Here is a 20,909-nt window from a genome sequence, read left to right as displayed (position 1 = left end):
ATAAAATGAAAATGATTTTTAAAAGGAATAACCCGTTAAGTCTCCATTGAGGCTTGTCAGCAGGCGGAAATGACAGAATATGGAAGGAGGTTACGAAAAATACACCACAACACCCAAAGCAATTGAGACAAATCTCCCTTGGATTATTTCCTTGCAGCTGGCGGGAATCGAACCCGCGACGCCAGTTTTACAGTTGGGCGTCTAACCAACTGCGCCGCGTTGTGTAAATATATGTTAGGATATAAGCGCCCTTTGGGCTTTCGCACCATGGTTTACACAATTAGTAATGAAGTTTGAAATAATACTTACATTTCATTTGTATGACTATACAAAAATAATAATAAAAAACACAGGCTAAAAATTCTAAATTTTCATTAACTTCACAATTATTGATTATTTTCCAGGACACAGGACTTGATCATCAGCGGCGGGGTATAAAGTAAATCTAAATCATCACTGTACTTATTTGTTAGCTGCTGCATGCGAGTAATCGGTGAATTTAATAAATAATTAAAGTTATGATGATTGTCAAACAAGACATTAGGTCTAGTTGGTCTATGATTCTGTCAACACGAAAATTTATGAAACTTTTTTTTTAATTTGAAAAAAATTATTTATAAACCCTTACGGATTATCACATTCTTTTTACAAAAAATAATATAAACATTTTTCATTCATACTCTTTTGTTCAAAATAATATTTTTTACATCTTTTGAAAAGTTTGTCTGAGTCTTTTGTTTAGTTTTGTCTTCTAGTTTATTGTATAATTTCAGTCCCTGGTTTATTAGTCTTGATTGTCCTTGTCTTGTTTTAGAAAGTTGCATATGGTATTTGTCAAATATTCTCATATTATGTCCATGTTGACTACAATTTTTTACAAGTTTTAGTTCTTCGTCTACAATTACATTAGTGGCCAATTTATTGATAAATTTTAATGACTCTAGTTAAAAGAGTTCAGTTATATTTAATTGTTTAGTGTTGAAAAAGTTCTCCAGTTGCAGTTAGATAGGAAGGGTCATATACTAACTTTAATATTTCATTTTGTTGTCTTTGTAGTCTGTTCATGTCATTTAAATATCCTGCTCCCGATCGTAGTAGCGTATAACATATTTTAGTTGTTACATACATACATTAGAATTTTTTCCGTTTTTGGAACAAAGTTTTTGATTTTTTAAAAAAGACTCGATAATGTCACCACTTTGCTAATTAAATTGTTGATATGAATTGTCCATGTCAATTGTCTGTCTATTGTTAGTCCAAAGTATTTTACATGTTCAATTTCTGTTACATTTACATTTTACATTTCAGAGCAATTTTTAAAAATTATTTATTAATTCATAAATTACCAAGATGTCATTTATGATTCTACTGTTTATTATTAACGGCTTTAAGTTATTCACAAAATAATTAATCTGACAAAGGTAGACGTTATTTAATTTGTTTATATTTCAAAAACTTTATTTGCACTCGTTCAAGATCGTATGAGTTGGGGTGATAAATAATACGCAATATTTATTTATGCATTAAATATAAAATTAGGAAAAATGTATTTCTTGTTGACGTTACCTTTCAGCCAATCTTCCCAGGCAATAAAAAATTAATGAAGGTTTAAAAAAAACAATGTTTCGCTCTATGGTTGGTCTACATGCGTTAAAGATCTGGCATACTTATTATGGAGAAGTACTTGGGGTAGGCTAGGAACCTATTTATAATTAATTGTGTATCGAGTGCAGGCTTCGAGTAAATTGTATGGAATGAAGATACCTATCTCAGTAATTCCTTGATATTTTCCTTGAGATGAATAATCCAAGAACCGCCTTACTCATTTCGAAGACCTAAATCCTTTGTTCAAAATTTGTTCAAAGGTTCAATGAAACTAAGCCGTGATGACCACCGAAGTCCATTATTAGACCCCTTATTTACGCTCCGCCGCTCCTGACTCGCTTATCTGAACTTAATGAAATATTTAAAAAAGAATTTATTTTTCTAGGTAATAGGGATAAAACAAGTTGTGCGAGGAATAATAGTTCAAAAGACCTTTTAAGAGAATCATAGCAGTTTAATGTGTTTTTTAAAAAAATATTCGAAAAACGTAATTATTTATTTTGCTCACATTGGATTTTTTTGATGCGTTTGTGTAATTAATTATTGTACTGCAATAACGTAAGATTGATTGAATTAGCGTTAAATTAAACGCTGTCTTTATTATATTAGAATAGCTCGTATCAAAGATAAAATGGCTAAGTGACTGATGAGCACTTAAACGAAAATTTAGTTAACGTACATGCGTTTTTTTTTAAATTGAAATCTGCGCCGTGTAAGCTGGTATCTATGGATATCGGAGGTAACTTTTTTGTCGATTACATCAAAAACCCTCCGGGATGTTCGTAAAATCAACGAATTTATATCTCACAATATTGGAATTATTTTTATAATTCGCCGTTTAAGTATACAAAAAATCTGTTTTTGGTATTTATTATGTATAGCTTTCATATTTTTGGTTTTTTTAAGCAGCTTATCCAAGTGGCAAATTGGAAGATGGCGCGGCGGATGAGAACAGACAGAGTTGGAGGCAAACGTTGCAGAAGTCCAAAGCTCGGTATGGCCTGAAGCGCCACCGGAAAGGCTTTATATGATTTATTAAAACTATAAAGAAGTCATGGTAATTTTTTTATGTTTTAAATATTTAAGTGACGCTTCTAAAAAATTCACATTCGGTCATTTAGCATTTTTACCACCTTTAATGTTATCAAGGGAAAATCACATACGAATTCAATTTTTATTATTTATTAAACCACGAACATTCAGTACGTTTAAAAAATATACATTCTAGATGTATTTTTTTACAGACATCAACAAAAACTGGTCTGTTTTTGAAAAAAAAGGATTTAAAGATTTACCCGTTACTGACTAGTTTAAGTAATTATTTACACATACACTCTGTGAAACAAGCATTCTGCTTTGTTTGAATATTTTGTCATCCCTTAGGGTTTATCCAATACTCAAAAGAATTGGAACATAATATTTATATTGCATGTCATCATCATCATAAGCTCGATAGTCCTGGGGGGGGCCTTGGCTGAATCCAGTCATTTTGTCTAAAAAACGGTCGTCATTTTATTCAATTATTGATGTTAGTAATCATAAAGTATTAGACCTTATTCGTGAAAAAACGTTAGAATTCGTAAAAAGCCAAGAATTGTTTTGTAGTATTAGATTTTTTTTAAATATGCTGTTTACGTGATTCAATTATGTTAGTTCCTTTCTTAGATTTGTGGTTTTTATGTACATTTATAATAGAAATAATGTTTTAAGAGGAAGTTGAGTTGAAATAGACCCCCCAAAGCGAACGCCAGATTAAATATTGTCACAGACGAATCATTCGAATGCTTTTATTTACAAAAATATTGTTTATGTTTATTCGAATACCGAACGATCGAATGAATTTAATTTATTCGTATTTCAAACGATAGTATGCACGTAGGAATTGATTCCAATAAATTAGTAGTTCTAAGTTGTAGGTAGACTAATGAAAAAAACGCATTAAAAAAAAATTGTTCAATGCTTTACAATAATACATTATTAAATGAATTGATAATATGTTGCTCACAGAGAAAACCCGTGCCTGGGATGACATATTTTACTGTGTTTTCCTTGGCATTGATGATTGGTTTTTTTGATATAATAATTTAATATACTTTTTCTTTGATATAAAATAATTAATTGATTTTAACTTTAAATAAATTGTTACAAATCACAACTAAGTGTAGGTATTTTGGAGTATAGGGTGACCATAGTTTTCAGGTTAATTGCGTTTCTGTCTATTTACCTATAAAGTTTTTGCTTCCTGCTTGTATTTGGTATATTTGTCGTAAAATTGTCGTGTTATTGTACAATATGTCGCGAAAGTTTTTTTGGCAGACTGTTAAAGAATTGACACGAATATATAAATGGAAACATTGATCTTATCGCGGTGTAGTTACTAAAAGTCTAAAATTTTCCACGATGAACGAAATTGAGGTCTTCGAACTTTGGATGAGCAGAAGAATGCTTCGAATCGCATAGGCTGATCATGTCTCCAATGAAACAAATTTAAGTATCATGAACAAAGATAAGAAGTTACGGACCACTGTTAAAAGATGAAAAACCTCATACTTTGGTTACATATTCCGCAATGAGAACTATTCCCTTCTCCAACTTATCATAAAAATAAAGATAGACAAAAGGCGGAGAAATGGAAACAAAAGAGCAACATGGCCCAGAAATCAACGACATTGGTTTGGTGTGCCGGATGCAGAAGGGCTGATTAGACTGGCCAAGATCGTGATGAATTCAGATAATGGTCGCCAACCTTTGGTAGGAGCGGCAAAATAAAAATAATGACTAAAACTAGGTAACTTCAAAATCAGGATTTTGGGTTAGCCACTAAAAACAAATTTGTAAATCCTCCTTTTTTGTATACAAATATGTGTTTTTAGTGGTTAACTCAGAAATCTTGATTTTGAAGGCACCTGGTTGTAGTAATTATCCCACGATTTGATATTCTCATTCTAACTATCAGCTGCAGTTTTTTAATGGCTTCCCGGGTTTTTATATTTCTAGATTTGATTTTGGCCTTGTGCGTGTACTAACAACAAAGTAAAACCAGATTAAAAATTTGGAGAACATCCATAACTGCAGCTGTATGTACTATATATACAGAACTGGTGACTTTAACATTGTCTTAAAGATCCCTTTTTAAGCTATTTTCGGGGGATTACGTACGGTTTTAGGTGCTGCTCCACAACTTATGATCCCGCCCAAAGCAGACTTTCCTTAAGATTAGTATGTTTAGTAAATTCCTTAAATTGTGGAATAATTGCGCATCTGACTTTGAAGAAAAACGGTATCTTTGGAACGAATGAAATGATTTAAATGCAAATATACCAATATGTGCGCATATAATTCATTCGAATCTAAATGTAAACCGAATAAAAAATGGAATTGACCGAATATTCATTCGACTTCAAATATATCAATCACTGATGGATAAATTCAATAGCTGCAAAATAATAGCAAATGTGAATACATCAATCGGCAATATACAAATTGATTAAACTTCATTGTTTACACGGTTTTTCAGGGCCAGACCATGAAACTTCAGAGGAACATTTCTCATGGTAAACTTTAAAAAAATCTTAATAAGAATCTTCCAAAAAGTAATTTTATATATATATTTTTTATCTCAAAATGAAGTAAATCTTTAACTTCTCGGACTAGCATCCCTTCCGTAAATCCCTACTCCAACAAAAAAAAATGCGATGAAAACGTATTTGACCAACGAAGCGATACGCACCAGACGCGGACAAGGGAAGCGGCTGGGTAGGAGAGGGGTAGGGGTTTGTGGAGGGACTGCTTGTCCGAGAAATTAAAGATTTACCACATTTTGAGATAACAATTTTTGAATTTTTTTTTAGTAGACTATAGAAAAAAATTGTAAGAGTTTTTTTAAAGCTTACCATGAGAAATGTTTCTCTGAAGTTTCGCGGTCTGGCCCTGAAAATCCGTATATAATGATCGTATGACTATTTATTTAATAAACTTGTGAACATTCTTATTAATAAAATATATATAATTAACAAATGACAGGTTGACATTTTAATCCACTTATTCGAATGGGCCAATGAACTTCCACCAAGAAATTAAATTTACTCGATTTAGTGTTTAAGTAATCTATAATTAGATTAATTTCATCTCCGATTACTATTATACTACAAATTACAATATCTCGAATAAACTGCGTATGTTTTGATTGAATATAATTTAAAATATTAACATAATTGTTGCGGTCTGTAATATCAGGTGGGCAGATGTGTGCGGCGTCACAGAACAATAGATTCCGATTAATTAACTTTGTTCGATAACATAATTTAAGCATCGAGATGACATACGCCAACATATTTCTCCTTTTCTATTCGCGCATCTAATGCGTGATTTGTTTTCAAAACACATGCGCAGATGTGCCCAAGCTTATTATAATACTGTTCGTAAACATCGCGGGTAGCATACCTGCATAAATTTAAATTCCAATATTTTATATTATAGAAGAATGGAAAATCAAACGAACGAAGCTTCACGGACTAAACATCTTTAGCGACCTTGTGACATTCGATTGGCAATACATTTTCCAAGAATGCCATGAGATGAAAACTCGTTTTTACGCCACATTTGTGCCAATAATAAAATGTAGGTACTTAAATGTGAATATAATATTTCAAATCGCAAATTTAAGAATGTCGAAATGCGAATGTCTTCGAAGAATCGATGTCAAAGCTCAGGTGCCGCAATTTTCGAATAACCTTTTTAAGAAACTATGATCGATTAATAGCTTTTTTAAACTTATGTAGGTAATTATATTTGATTGCTTCTGATATAAATCTATTTCAAGTTAGCGAGTCTGTATCTAGACAGATTCACTTAATTTAGAAGTGCCGTCTTACTTATTGGAATTTCACTAAGAACCTTCTGCTTCTAATACCTCTAGGCTAATTATTGACACTAACCCTTTCATCCCGGATGTTCATTAAAATACACACGAAATTTAGGATTTATTTACTCCCGTAACTACCGAAAAAAAGAAGCGGCGAGTTTATTTTTTTATTTACCAGTATCCTTAAGTACGCCTCAATTATTTCTGCTTATGTTGGGAGTCAGCATTATGCAGACAAGTTTGTTTTTTAGTTTGACAGCTGGCTTCTCGCTGGTTTTTTGTTTTAGAGCGAATTTCGGTCGTGCTTCTAAATTGTATGAAAGGAAATCTAAGTACATTTCACTTAAATAAATTTAAATAAACCTCAGAGTAATGATGCGTAACCTAGAGAGAAGCCCTATCACTATGTTTCATAGTACGCAAGCGATGTTAGTTTGTTGGTTGGCAACCAATTGGTGGCCATTTTGTTTTATTTGAGAACATAAACATAACGGTTTGATCGAATGCTTTTGTTGCTGTGCTTGGCTTTGTTTGTAAATGACTTGGATATTTACGTTATAATAATTAAATATCGACTATGGTGAATTGCAGTATGTTTGGTTGCAGCAGTAAGAGCGTCAAAGGTGTTAAAGGAGACAGTTTTCATAGGTAATTGATTCCGAATATTTTCCCATGATTTACGTTGATTTTTGGCATTTATTGTCCCGACACGTGTATTATGTTGCTTAAAAACATTGCTTATATCAACATATTTACTTCAGATACTATTTTTTCTCAATTTAGGAGATAAATTTGTGAATTAAAGTATGTTTACTGTTGATAATGACAGTTGATTATAGGCAATATGTCAGGGCCGCACTAGGCATCCATACAAAGTTTGAGTTTTTACCAAGTAGAGGTCGATAAAAATTGAACTCGAAAATGGCAACATTAACCTTAAAAACGCATCTAAAATGACGTGTCCACATTTCAGGCCGCTACGACTTGCCGTTTCGGAGATGTGACGGACAAACAAACAAACAAACAAACTAAACACAGGACTTTGTTTCCATGGAGGTGGGATTTATGTGTCAATAAATGTAACATAAGTATATTCTGAATAAAATGAATAAAAAAAATAAACGCACACATGTGTTTTTAGTTTAACAATATAAATATGGGCGAATTATAGAAAAATAAATTAGAATAACCCTGCAATAATAAATACACAGGTACATATTTAAAAATATTTACAGTGCAAATTAATATCCATTTGGCAATTCTCGACCTGAGTACGGCCCATTGTTTTGCTGTGAACTATAGCTAACTTAATACCCAATAGTCATATAATGGTTTTCCTACGTTTAGGCGCCTCTACAGCTTGGCGCATTATTACTCCGAGGAATAAACGTATATTTCACGATAAGACATGCCTCATGAACTTTGTCGATTTACTATCGGGTCTCAACCCGGTATTCATAAAAAACAAACGTTAAATGATTTCTAAAGTATAGAAGATTAAAAAAATTAAAAAAAACAAAATTATCTGATAATTCTTTTAGTATATTCAAATCACTTAATCCACAGAAATGCATTCAAGGCATTCTTTATATTTTCCATTTGAGAAACATGACTTTATTATTGAATATATACGTCGCCGCCAGATTGTCATTTTAGCCTGAATACATAGTTTGCAAGTCATATTAGAAAACGGCTCCATACTGAATTTTGGTTAAAACTACATACAATTTGTTACGTATATTTCTTTATTCGTTCCGGTTGACCCAACGATAATCCATAACTTTATAGTAGACTGCTCTTTTTATTTGTTTTTTTTTGCCACAAATTTTATTAACTGAATATATTTTGTAAAAAAATGTACCACAGATATTACCAAATATTTTGTCAAAAGTTGAATTATAGAATTTATTGTTTCAGCATTTATTTTGTGGAAAAACATTTTGAATTTATTTAAAATGAAACACTTTGTAATTTTCACCACATAAGAGTTTAATATATTATAACACAACTAGTTTCAGGTATTCTGAATTACCCATCATCAGGTGTAAATATGAAGTAAATAGTTTGATTAGTCATTGTATAACATTCACCATTCTGCCTATGTTTAATAATCTGCATTCCTTCCATTCTTCAACCTGTCAATCTTTGATCTTAAACGAGTCAATGTTAGGTCATAAACCCTGTAAAAGCTTAGTCTTCTATATTTCCTTTTATAACATGTTATTTATTTCTATTGTAATATACTAAATATTACAATTATTACTATTTGTGAATGAGGAAATTCAGTGGTTTGTTATTTTTTGTTAATAGACCATTAAAGTAAGACTAAATTAAATATATTTATATGTTTATATGTATCGTATTATCAGCGCTATGATTTTTCAAAGTTTTTTTTTTTTTTAATTACTTCGCGTGTGACGTCTCAAGTTCTCTTTCTCTTCTTCTCAATGAGTTCTGCTTATTGGTCAGTTTACTTACCGTAAACCAGGAATATATTTCAAATCTCTTTTAATTGATTGATTCGGAAGAATTAGTGACGTCATGCAAAGTAGATCATTTTTATTAAAATCTTTTAAATTATTTTTTACATATATTTTCAAGAAACTCCACCGAACAATTTAATGTTCTAATTTTTACCGCGCGTAAGAATACACTTTTTATATCCAATTTACCGTAGGACTGTACTTCCTCATTAATAAAATCCGAGTTGATTGAGGGAAGATCTGGCACGTTATTATTATTGATACTAACTGTCTCTTCGTCTTCTTCTTCCTCTTGGTCTAGGTCGTATGATCTGTTTGTGACGGTGGGCTGTCCTGAGATGATGATATCCAGCTGTCCTCCCATCTTTTTTACGTTCTGCCCAAAGGACTTCTGCTGCAGGGGTTTTTAGACTTGACGATTTTCACAAGCCTCGTATCTTCCATGCGGTTCCTATGGTCCCTCTAAATAAATTTCTGCTTCTTCCCTACGTCACTATGCCTTCAACACCACAGACATCCGATCTCTAAGAGGAACGATGGGGCGTAGAGTTCTCATTTCTGCTACTCTGAGAAGACTTCTTGTCCTGTTGGTGTCGGCTCTCACTTCCATCCCGTAGGTCATGATAGGTCAGACGAGTGTCTCGTATATTCTGATCTTACTTTTAGTCAGCATGTGTCTGTTTCTCCATATTGTGTCCCGCAAGCAGCCAGCTTAGCTGTGAGTTTATGATATTAGTCTGTGCTCGTAATTCAGTATATCGGTCACCGTTGCTGGATATCTCTACACGAAGGTATTTAAACCGCGTGGCTTGCTCAATTGTAATTATGTTTGTTGAATATTAATTGTAATTTTGTTTATAATAATTTACGGATTTATACGCAATTGGGATTGTTGTTCACGAGTTGGAATTGATTTTATAGCACATAAAAATATTTCCGTTTATACCAGTTCCTATAAGACGAACAACTTAATAATATACTAAAATACCTGGCTAAGAGAACGATTGCTTATTATGCTTCATAGTTGTACGAGCGAGTAATTTTTATAGCTAGCAAATAAGGTACTGTTTCCTACTCGACTACCCGTCACTGTAAAAATAAACACATAAATTTAATATAACTTTATTATCACAGACCGAGTTTAATTGCTTCCTAACATTAAAATGTTATTGATAATTATAAACGAGACAGTAAACGACATTTCATTTTGTTCAAGAAACCAGTTGTATTAATTCAGTTATGGAGTTTATAATATTAAAATTGATTGACTTATTTCGACCAGTGAATTGAAAAAAAAGCTGTTTATGTATTAAACATTAAAAAAATAGGTTTGAATATTTTTTTCACACATTTACAAATAAATAGTAGTATAACTAGTAACCGATCGCCGAAACCAAAACTGAAAGCGAAACTTATTTAAATAAATTAAAAGTAATTTTAAATGCTAAATGAGGGGTTTTTATTGTTAAACCTTACGAGTTAATTAAAAAAGTATTGAATAAAATACACAATCAACAAAAATACATAAATTAAATGAGTAAATTGGTTTATTTTTGGCGCTTTTTGGTTCGTTGTTATGTTTTACATAAATATAACTCATGTATATGCAATAGTTTTTTAATGTACGCCACAGGAACATCAACTTATCAACTATAAAGGAATGACAAAAATACAAATATGATCGATCTTAGGACTCACGAGAACTTAGTGACAAACGTAATTCGACACATCCCGACCGCAGTTTTCGGCTGTGCCGAAGTTTCGGCCAATTTTCGGCTGAAATAAAAGTCGCGGCCGAAACTCGTTTTATTTTCCGAAACTGGCCGAAACAGAAACATCGGTCGGTCACTAAGTATAACATTTTAAACTACATAGTGAAATAAAACATTTAAACGCAAAGTATGGACTTTGACAAAACAAGGATGGAAGTAGGCTGAATGCTGTTGAAATGCGATCTCTCTGGCGAAAGTGTAGTTAAACTATGTACGATAGGTGCAAATATATCGACATAATTGTCAAGCTAAGATAATCATTATCGACAAAATCAGGGCGAATTATTTTTATTAAAAAAAAAAGTAAATTGAATATTATTTAATTTGAAGCGAGCAGCTTAAAGCTGATACGCTTATGTAAATTGACGTGTTTAAATTATTCCACTATCTTGAAGTGTTTCGTACACTATGCATGATTATGAATTGATTGTTTTAATTTTAGCCATATTAATCTAGTAACTTTATTGTTTATCCCCTATTAATCCTAATCATACTAAATTCAGACTATGTTTGTTTATAAATAAATGTAGATATAAGTTAAATTACATAAATATTACACAATGATAAAATACTACCTTGTAAAAAATTCTAAAAGGTTTGTTTGTTTGAATTTTACATAAGCTTACTATTTAACGTTCGACCAATTAAGTAAGGTGCATAAACTTATAAAACGGAAATCCGTACTACTAAACTAAGCATTATTTTTTAAGTCAGGTTTGTTGCCTACTCTTGTTATCGAATACTTCCGACATTCCTAGAGCCTTTCAATGGGCATAGAACTCGGAAGAGATAATAGTCAGTCCATTTACGCCAAGTGATGAGTGTTGTATAGCTGAGTTCTAAGGCGGACTTATCTGTGGATAATCCAGTAAGAAATACTTTACAGGTACTGTAATTATCTTCAGCAACCTTGAGATTGAATTCTTTAAATAATGGCATATTTTAAGGGGGAACATGTTTGGGTCCCGTTAGGGCTTACGGCTTATTCTCTGCCATCTGAAATCTGAATCTGACCGCGGGAAGGCATGCGCGTGCGCCAGATATTATTCAATTTGGAGTCCAAACTTGCTGCTGCATTGCGCAGATCTAACCTGTAACCAGTACCAACAAGCCCGTGCCCGTGGGCCGAACACCATATACGTAAATAATCTAAAATGCACCCATTAAAATATCAGATAACCATAAAATAGTGGCAGTTTAAAAAAAATGTATATTTTACACACAAGTGTAGGCAGAAATAATTTTTTATACTTTTACGACCAAATTAATACATTTTCTTGCATATTTTTTCAATATATTGCATGTTTACATTTTCAAAGTTTAATGCTCAGAGCGTGTATGCAATTTTATACACTAACGAATTAAAAAAAATTTGCTCATTCTTGACTAATCTTTATCTAACAAGTCTCAGTCTATAACGAAGAATTGTCGTCTTATTTATTTGGAAAACGAATTAAACAACAGTTTAACAACTGTTTTCGGTATCCGATTTTTAACTTTTTTATATCATCGCAATTAATTTCACATTTGCTAAACAAAATAAGCGTCATGCCCGTATCATAAAGCGGAAGGCGCGAGATTTTTAGTCAAGATTTCAGTAATTACAGTGCCTCATTCATCTATTAACATCACAACATCACAAAAAGTAATTAATCTATTAATATCACTCTACGAATGAAAAACATGCATGTCTTTTATCTGAAAGTTTTCGCGAAACACACGTCAAAAATCAAGAATTTTCAGGTTACGAAGGTTAAAATTTGTTAGGAAAATATAATTTTTTTAAATTTTCTATTTCATTTTTGTACTACAACAGGCCAGGAGGTCCAATTACAGTATTGAATGCTGTAGTGAATGAAAAACCATATTTGATTTGTGTGTTCTCCACGGGTATCGAACCCGAAACCTTTCGAGTGTGAGTCAAGCGTCTTATTAACTACGTCACGGAGGTGCCAATTTTAGTACCGATTCTATTGAAATCATCATCAGTTTTGAAGATCCCTCCAATTAATATGTCGTTGGATCGAGTAATATATGAAACTTTCCATTGAATTAAGAAAATCGTGATATGCCACTACAGGACTTTATCATCATCCAAATTATTACGCCATAGACTTTCCATTGGACGACGCGGCGTGAGATTTTTGCTTAATTTGACGAACGAAAGTAATTTGAAATGGCATAGGTACTTACTCGTATAAATAAAAATTATTCGAACCTTTGAAAATGTCTAGTCTTTGTAAGGGTTCAATAAAAAAAAAGTATAATTAAAATCTCTCTAAGTTTCTGAAAATTTATTTAAAAAATCATGACAACGTCTTTCCATCCCCTCACAGAGGCCAGAGACAGAGGCAGGCTTTGATATTATGAAACAATAGTCCTTTGTTATTACGAAATTTATTTATATTTAGAATATTTTTTTCAGTCCGCGTAGTGTAGTTACTTAGACGTTTACCTCAAACATAAGTGTTTTCGTGGTATCGGTTTCGATTCCCGGTAAGATCATGAAAATCACATATAAAACAGATATGTTTCATTTATCGCTCAGTCTTAAATTACCTGAATTATTTTTAGTTTATTTTGTGTAATTAGTTTAAACTTATTATTCTGGCCTGCATTCTTCTGTTTTTGATTTTTTTTAAAAGACCATTTAATATCGCCACCTTGCTAATTAAATTGTTGATATGAATTGTCCATGTCAATTGTCTCTCTATTGTTAGTCCTAAGTATTTATCGTGATCAATTTCAGTTAGTCGTTCGTCATTTATGTAAGCATCTACTTTATGTCATTTTTTTCTAGATTAAAAATGGATCATATTGCATGTTTTTTTATTAAGTGTAAGTAAGTTTGTGCTTGTCCATTTAGTCAACATAGTTAGGTCATTGTTTATGTCATTGTTTGTTAACGCATATGTTTGATTTTTATAGAATAGTCCAATGTCGTCGGCATACATAATATATTTTTCTTTAAAATTGTACAGTGATTAGTCATGTATAATATATAAAATATATAATAGTGGACCCAAAATAAATCCTTGTGGTACTCCAAAACTTACTGTTTGTATTTTACTTTTTTTTTCATCTACAAAGGTATACTGCTTCAGATTTGTTAAGTATGATTTTGGTAGTTTACATTCTTGAGATTTTACTTAAGGAACGGAGATAGATTAAGTGGCACTATTATTTGTAAAATTGAAAATGAATTTTATTCTTCTTAATTTAGTTTTCCAAACAATAAATTTACTCTCAGTGTCTAACTGTAATGAGTGTTTTCGACTGATAAAAAAAATAGAGTTCGTTGTGAAGTGATTGGCGCATTCGCCCACCATTCTTGAGGTTCTAGGTTCGACCCCTCGTAGGGTGGACGTGACATATAAATAAAAAGACTTATCACTTTACCATCACGTAATACATTATCAAAATACGCTGCATTTGATTTATCAATGCAGTGCCCCATGTACTACTGGGCGCGGAAAGGTAAATGACGACGATGAGACAATTGGTCTTCTTACTCCTTTCTTTTCATCGTTTTGTTACCTTTAATTGTTATAAATATAAAAAAAAAAACAATATTAATAGAAGATGTTCTACACGAATCGCTAAAAATAATTACAGTGTTAATATTTCTCCTCGGCTGTAAAATTCTAGCTATTCAATGAGCTTACTAACATAGTCTTCTTGTTAAAACGTGATAGAAATGGTATTCTTTGATGTTTGTCGGAATCAACATTAGGAATTAAAATCATTGCGCACGATAACGAGACCGACTCGCTCAATAATAATTCTGCATACTCTGATAGAAGAATTATTCGCTTCACGAGCCTTGTCAGAAGTCTCATTGAAGAGAGAGTAATAATAGAAAATCTAGTTTATAACATTATTTCTCACCTTATCTGTACCTGTTGGTGCATAGAGCACTGCATTGGTATATAAATCGCAGCATATTTCGAAAAATTCGTTTACTACATGAAGGTGAGATAAAATGTGTCTTAGGGACCAAGAAATAATGCGGTGTAAGAAAATCAACTCTTTATTCGCACTAGAGGTGATAATAAAAAGAACCGTTTCTCAAAAATAAGTTGAACTGTTTCTGTTAACGTTAAAACTAAAGAAATAAGTCGGAATATTAATAATTTTTTAAAACCGTTTCTAAAATAAAATAAAATAAAAGAGCAGCGTGAATACATAGCCAGAGGAAGAGATCGTTCGGGAAAAGATATGAATAAAATTTTAATAACCAGCATAGTTATTTTTGAATAAAGTTTTAACATTGGTTTTAACATTGATTTGGTGGCAAGATAGTAAGTCATACTTTTCAGATGGTTGTACAGAAAAAACAAGATAATAATATCAATCAGGTTGGAAATCAAACCCGGGATTATTGAATTACGTCTTATTTTATTACGAGGTGGATTTCTGTAATATTATTGAATCTTTTGTATATTCTAATGCTGCAGAATGAACACTGCATCCACTGTATTTGTTGTTTAGAAAATCTCATGTCAAAACTTCATTTATTTATAACGATGCTGATTATCAAAATATTACTTTTATCTTTTTTAGAGCAATCTCTTCTTTAGGCGATGTGTTCAGAAATTTAAATCATGTCTTTAGTAAATTGAAATTTGAAAAAAATTGCATAATACGGTGCTGTTGCTCAATATTATTAAAATAAGTAAATGTATTAATGGCGTAATGAAAAAAATATGACTATTTTAGACGAAAGTTTAAGTTGCATTCTCACTAAATAACAGTAAATAAATTTAATGAAACTAATTCTTAATGCATTCGTACAATCGTATTTTCACTAATGTTCTACGGTTGTTATTAGGAACATTAACGAGCATTATAGGATAAGCAATTAAATACAAAAACATTACGCAAATCTCGCACTAGAATCAGATTAGTACTTTTCATTTTCTTAATGGATTGATGATGTTTTTTTTTGTCAAATAATTGAGTGACTTAAGTTAATTCATAAATAATTCAAAAGAAAAAGTGTTTGGATAATTCGCATTTTATCATGATACCATTAATATGACGCTTTACGAAATTTAACAGGTTGCCAAGAGTTACATCAAATTTATTGTATTATTAATTAAAAAGAATAATAATGGTTTCATTCACTTCAAACTCACGCTTCAGCCATTATTTTTACAGAATTTATTTTAACGTATATTATTATTTATAAAGGAATAGAATTTTATCGTATCTGTAATACAAAATTATATGTTGTTCATTATTAAAATGCGCAACAATGATTCATTCAAAAGTCAATGATAATAACTAAAATACAACATAAATTATTAGCTTTCATAAACATAATATTTTTGATTTACACAAATATTTCAGTTTTGAAGCCATTTTCTGCTAGTCAAACGATGACAGTAGCTATAGGCAGTTGTACATAAATTGTTGTTAAAAATAAGAATTTCTGTTTGTACTCGTACATATACTAAACTTTAATTTTTTTAATGAAAAATAACATAAATCAAATTTGACTTATTTGTACAATTTCAATTTAAACACTAATGTATAAAGACACTTAACGTTTTGCGGCCTATGAGAGGTCCGACAGTAATTTGTGACCCAACAACCAAAAATTTGTGTCAATAACAACCAAAACATAGTAAAACAAATCTGACACTAAATAACGCAAAAAACACAATATTGATTGTGAAAGCTAGCTTGCGTAAAATACGTGTTTTACGAGTATACGAATGCAAATCAAATTCAAGGCGATGCGCGATGGCGATGTTCCCAATCCCCAACAAGATAACGCGAGATAAAGCATTTTTTGTTCTCTCAAGATTCGTGGAGTATCGAGCATCGACTGTCGTCACGTCTTTGGCAGGCCTTCACGGAACGATTGGCGATATTGTCACTTCTGCTGCAGCTAAATCACGTCTCAATGAAGGATTACGGAGAATTAGAGTAACAACTATACAGCACACAGAATATTTAAATTGCGTGTAGTTACGTTTAAATAATACAGCTCGTGAAAGGCACAGACGAACAAAATAAATATCGTTGGTTCCAGCAAAAACTCACATCAGTCATAAGACAAAGCATCATTTAAAGTTTTAAAGGTGCAATTTTGTAACTAATTAAAGTAGCAACTAAGTCCTAAAACTATATTCAAAAAAATTTGGCCAATTTTGGCTTGGAGTTTTGAATATGTTTTATCACAGTAAATAATTACACGATAATAATATATACACTTCGTAGTTATTTTGTTCACTCAAGAAAATGATAACGTCTCCTAAAGGCTCTTTAAGTTAATGCAGTATTGAATGAATTAAAACACATTAAATGGTAGGCGAAATAAAATAACATACCACATACAAATAATGTAATTTTAAGATCCAAGGCACATGGATAACTCAAACAAATAAAAAATAGCACCACTTTCGGTCAAAGGGACTTGGAGTATTATGTAATTAAAATCTATAACCTGCTTTCACTGTCTATTTAAGCAATTAATAAACATTCGTATTAAGATCTCAACCACTCCCTTAGGAGAAAATCCAGCCTGCCTACAAACATTTGGACATGCTCAAAACATTATTATTTTCTACCTGAAATAAAAAGTACGTTAAGTGTTATCCCCCCGGGTTATCCAAGTGAGATTACATTATTTTTAATGTTTATATTTTTTGAAATGCAGAAATCGAAGAAAAAAAACACATTATCATGATTTGAGATTCTGCAAATCTAAACAATAGTTCGTCCCACGAATCAACATTGTGAACACGCACGAGAAATCGAATGTAAACATTTACCCCGGGGTGAAATTTTAAAGTACCAGCTGGGATGTAGATGAATACAAATGTCTAAATAGATGGAGTTTAATGGTTGCCATAGCAAAATGGCGTATAAAAGCGTATAATTGTAAGCACAATTTCGCATATTATACCCATCTTTAAGCCTTATGTCACATAGGCAACCGCGTGGTCGCGTACCGCCACTGCGCACTGGTATGGCTCGGTAGTTGTTGGAGATATTAGCATATTTCAAGTTGCTAAGGTCAACACATTCCATTATACGCAATAATAAACGCCTCGGTCCGGAGAACATCACTGTTACTCGGTCTTAGAACTAACACACAATAAATTACTATAATACTTTCTTAAATAAATAATAGATTCCATATCTAAGAAATGTTTTCGTAACTAAAATGGTATTCCCATTTTTTTGTCGGGCAGAATAAGAGTTAAATACTCACAAATGTAAACTTTCGGTAATATTATGAATTGATTTCTCTTTCTGTTTTCAATTCGGGTATTTCATCTGATTGAAAAGAAGTTATTTTTCATCAAATGAAAGTGGGGTTTTTTGACGTACGTGTAGCAAAATCGATTTTCTGTTTCTGTAGACGCTTGTAAGAAATGGGATATAGTTTTATTTTAAAAAATCTACTTTCCAGATGAAAAAAAGGGAGGTACTCAAATGTTGTATTTTTCCCTTTCTATTATTTTTTTTTTTTTTTTTTATAATTTTATTTATACATTTGATCATATTCACATTTTTTTGTTAAAAACTTTGCCCAGCTAACAAGAGTATATACCCCGTTCCAAGCTAGGCAATTACATTTGAATACATAATTACAATTTACAAGTTTATTTATTTAAAAAAAAGACCGACAAACATTAATTTTACATCGTGTTTTCAATGAGAATGTCACTATCGCGGCGTGGTGTAGTGTTCAAGTTGGTTGACTCGCGCACGGAAGGTTCCAAGTTCGATTCCCGGTAAGAACACAATATGAATGTGGTTTTTCTAAAGCCTGGGTGTTTTATCACGTAATTCACCACTGTTTTCACGCCTATTGTAGAAAAAGACGAATGTTATCGCGTGCATATTGCTGGTCGAAATCATAGAATACAAGAACGTCCACCTTTATAGTATAATAAACATGAATATTTGAGAACTTGGTTGCAGTCCGGTGCCGGTACTGGTATCGCGGACGACGGAAATTAACGGATAAGGTCAAAGTTAATCATAAGAACACATATACTTAATAAAAAATCAAAAAGGAACAATATTGGTAAGCTCAAGAATCCACAATATCCACATGATTTCGTTTTATTTACCAGAATCTACCTTTAAATATTAATGTCAATTCAATCATCGTGTTTATTAATGTCTGTGTCTATATAAACGATGAACATAATTTTATAGTGAGTTGTTAATTTTAAAATGTGTATCAAATTTTACGCTTACAAAAAGTGGTCTTAATAACGATTTCCTTAGTATGGTCAAGCTGCCTGCTTACTTCGTCATACTCATTAATTTATTTTGCCGATATAAGATTATGCTCGCTTGTTTTTACGAATGGCGCACAGCCGGTTTCGTGCGCGTTTTTAAAATTTATTTTATCTTTAATCACATCAATATAACTTTGAAAAATACATGATTCAAAACAAGCCAAGTTAGGCATTAAGAGGCATGCTAGCGTTAAGTTCAGCTAAACTTTTGTGGTGTGGAGATGAGTATCCATTTATACGGTACATTTAATTTAGGAGAGTAATCCATAGATACTATATATTTGTAATATTTATATTTGTACATAGTCGTTTATACTATGGAAAGATGAGCTGAGTCGGTTTAAGTATCATCTACACGTTTTCGCTAAATCAAAATGAGACAGGAAAACGAATCCATTTAAAAAGAAGATAATTCAGATAGTAATTATACCCAATGATAGCCAATGGCCTATAGAAAAAAGGCAAGGGCAGACACTTTCTAGTCAATATCTTGGCTGAAAAGTTCTGAGATGCAGACTCTCCGATCCATAGCCGGAAACACGCTGCGAGATGGAATGACAAACACTGATATTCGGAGCACGTGTGGTACGGAAGACATAGTAAGATGGGAAAGAAAACGAAGGAGGTACTGGAATAAACATGTCAACAGAATGGCGGAGGACAGACTTCCACGTATGGCACTTCAAGGGACCCCGAAGGAAGAAGACTGCCAGGCAGACCACGGAAGAGGTGGAGCGATAGCTGGCAGTCAGAGTGCTAAGAGCGGCACGCACAGACCTATAAGATCTATAGAAATAATGAAGAAGGAGAAGAGGATCATTCATGTTGCGAATCATCACTATCAAGTGAAAAATAACCCAGTGCTTAGAATAAATGTATTTAATTTAAATATTTATTAAAACATTCGCCAAAAGACAAATAAATGCAGTACCTACCACTGATATGTAATATAGAGTTACTCCCTAACTATCGTTATTTTTATTTAGCAAATATTGTGTTGCAATCAACAAAAAAATTAGATAAAACGATATAATCACAATACACATGCAAATATTTGTGTGAGAAAGAGGTATAAATTTCTAAGTTCGTTCATATCTGTCTATATCATGTCTTTCAGTGTTATCATTTATATGCATTCAAATTATACAAAATAAATTGGGTTGCATTTACGAATGAAACGACATATATGTTCTGTTTTCCACAGTAGCAGTGTAATTGAAGCATTTAACACACGATAACATTTTTCTACGTAGCGTCACGTCTGATCACGATGGAAGACCATTACAGAATAAAGGCACCCCACGAATTTGAATGGCATCTACTACGCCCTTGTATTGTGTTTATTTGATTTTATGTCATTAGTACCTACTTATTGTAACAATATGAAGTGTAAATTTATTCCTCGGTTTCATTGTTTTTCTCGAATATCCCACAACGTCTTATTATTTTATAAATATATATAATTACTTAACTTGATATTGTGAATATTGTACTATCAAAATTGTGCTTTAAATGTGTTTATTTCGTTACGTATCTCATTAAGTAGAAAAAATAGATATTTATTATTTGGCAAAACGTTGATGTATTTTAAAAAGTGTCAACATATTAAATATGAGGAATGGAAATATAAAGAAAGAATAAATATACGGCTAGCGGGCAGTTAACAGAGTTATCTTCGACTGTCCATAAAATTCCATTGCAATGCTACTGATTTTAAGATTTTAGGAAGATTTTCTTCCCAGCATATGAATAACGATTTAAAGCTGCAGTTGTTTTGCATATATGTAAAATAAAATTATTTTGAAATCTCTTCTCATTATAATCCCAGAACAGTTTCAGAACCGTTTGTTATAGTTCAGTGTTTATTTTTTACTCGGAATACGATACTTAAAATGTTAGATATTTTTTGTTCTCAACA

This window comes from Micrasema longulum, unplaced genomic scaffold (genome assembly GCF_059751315.1).
Source record: "Micrasema longulum isolate JH-2025_06_02 unplaced genomic scaffold, ASM5975131v1 h1tg000406l, whole genome shotgun sequence".
Taxonomy (NCBI): domain Eukaryota; kingdom Metazoa; phylum Arthropoda; class Insecta; order Trichoptera; family Brachycentridae; genus Micrasema; species Micrasema longulum.
The sequence above is the reverse complement of the archived record's forward strand: the minus strand, read 5'-3'. Positions refer to the sequence as shown.